At 34.7% G+C, this 2272-nt stretch overlaps 1 protein-coding gene and 1 long non-coding RNA gene across 3 annotated transcripts in view; one reads left to right on the forward strand and one right to left on the reverse strand.

Annotated features, from left to right (window-relative positions):
- Positions 1–2272, reverse strand: part of LOC107566873 (IQ motif and SEC7 domain-containing protein 1-like) — a 224830-nt gene that overhangs the window by 126046 nt on the left and 96512 nt on the right. The gene's annotated exons all lie outside the window — the stretch shown is intronic.
- LOC107567352 (uncharacterized) overlaps positions 1–2272 on the forward strand; it is a 10905-nt gene that overhangs the window by 6693 nt on the left and 1940 nt on the right. The window contains exon 2 of the long non-coding RNA XR_001606634.1: positions 1742–1747. This is a non-coding gene — a long non-coding RNA (uncharacterized lncRNA). The remainder of the gene's footprint in view (positions 1–1741; positions 1748–2272) is intronic.

Here is a 2272-nt window from a genome sequence, read left to right on the forward strand (position 1 = left end):
CACACATCTGAATATTTGGGTTGAACTGTTCTGGAACAGTGTTGTAAATACAACTTAACCACTGATTTCTAGTCGTGTCCTCTTTTGGAAGGCCAAACAAAGTAGTTTCGCTTTCACAACGAAACACAGCGTCATACACGGCGGCCTTGAGTGAGTGGAGTGAGGTGAGTGAGGAACGGCCGGCGGGCTTGCGGCAACCACATGTGACAACTCCGGGCTGGACTCCGCTTCGTCCATGGTGAAAGCCGATACTGAATCACTTTTGTAACCTCAGTTTATATTTTATTTGTCTGTTGTTCAGCACTGACTACTGTAATGGGAACGTGCATCGGTGTATGTGATTATTTTGGAGATGCGTTCCAATTTAATTTATCCTTATTTAGGGTATAGGCCTATTCTATTTTGATCTGCAGTTTAATAAAAGTTCAACAGAAAAAAGACAAAAAGTAGCACTGCATGTATTTCTGAATATTTATTTAAACAGACTGTATAACGATGAAAAACCACAAACATGACGGGTATAATTAAAATACGCAAATTCCTTCAGCGCACATTTCAGTGCAATATTTTTGACAGATTTTTAAAACCGTGTATACAATATAATTATGTTTAATTAAGCTGAGCTATAGCACTATAAATTCTGAATTCATTTGCAACAAAACTATAAAGTTTTGTTGCAAACAGATGAAGACATTGGTAGGCTTCTCAGCTCGACCCTCAACATGCACGCGTTCGGAGTTACGGCAGCCCAACACTGAATATTATATTGTTGGCATTGTTTTTTGATTAATAAAATAAAAATTATAAAAATTACAATACAAAAATGACATTTAAATAACCCTGCTTCTAAATAAATAAAGCAGTTATTTTTATTTAGTTAAAAACGGGCCAAAAGAGACCTCCGAACTAGTAGGCTACCAGAAAGGGAAAAAAAACAACTTCACGTTTTTAATCCCTGCATGATTTTAGTCATACATGATAAATATCAAATATGTTATAGCTTGACTACAAGTTTAAAAATAACGCTGCAATTGTTATAATTAAGGAAATTAAACTTACCATCATGAAATGTGTCTACACAGGCGATAATGCCAAAAAGAAAGAGAAACATCGGGAAATAGGCATATTTTATTCAAGACATTATTATATGACATCAACATGAATTTATCATTTTTACAATCACCACCAGAATGTCCAACATCACCATGATGAACTTAAAATTGGGTTCAATTACTTTTCCTCAACAGTTCTCCTCACAAAACGAAATTCATTTTAAACACAAATTTGATAAGAACAGAGTGGAAATTATTAGCAAAACCAAAATAACAGCAAAGCTAATATTTTCTGTTAGTTTAAGCACAAACTAAGAAAACTAAAACCAAACTTTGTGGCAATAATTAAGACCAAACTGAACATGGTGTGTGTTTATGGTGCATGTCGGCAATGTTGTCTCGGTGGGGGTGGGGCGTGGTGGAGGTGGGGCTTAGGTAGACAATATTAGGTAGACGATATTTTTAAAGGCGATTATCGATAAGATATTTTTGACATATCGCCCAGCCCTAATCTCTATGGTTGTTTTCAGAATGTAATACTAAATGGAATAATAACATTATTATTTACTGTATACTGTATATTTTTTAAACATTGAATTAGTATGCATTACACAATGGTAAACATTTTAAACTGTAGTATGCTACACTGGTGTCACATGACCTCACGATGTCACATTTTATTCAGCAAGTGGCAAGTTATTTTGAAAATGTGAATAGATGTTAATATAATTTTTTAATATAGAATTTTGTCTTTTGGCAGTTCGATCAGTCCAATTTAACAAATAATAATAATAATAATAATTTAATAAAAAATAAGTTAAAAACAGCTGATATAATCTCTCTCTCTCTCTCTATAGCTGTGTCTCATTTAGAAGGCTGCACCCTCCGGAGGTCGAATCCTCTGGAGGTCGCAACCTCTGTAGGATGCATATACGAAGTGTCCTCAACCTAGAATTCAATGAGACGGCCTTCGTAGGACAGGCGGAAAAGGAAACCGGAAGTATCACGTTGCTATGCCAACACATTTAGAGCATCGTTGCGCTCTCACACTACTTAAATGAAGGAAAATTATTTATAAATTTGGAAAGTAATTTGAAAAAAAAAATGCTTTTACTTGTTTTATTTTGTTCAATGTTTGAGGAGCTGCAGCGTACGTACAGCAGGCATCTATTAGAGAAAAAAAGGAGGAGGATATTAAAAACAAAGTTTATCCGTTTTTA

This window comes from Sinocyclocheilus grahami, unplaced genomic scaffold (genome assembly GCF_001515645.1).
Source record: "Sinocyclocheilus grahami isolate Dianchi unplaced genomic scaffold, SAMN03320097.WGS_v1.1 scaffold3.1, whole genome shotgun sequence".
Taxonomy (NCBI): domain Eukaryota; kingdom Metazoa; phylum Chordata; class Actinopteri; order Cypriniformes; family Cyprinidae; genus Sinocyclocheilus; species Sinocyclocheilus grahami.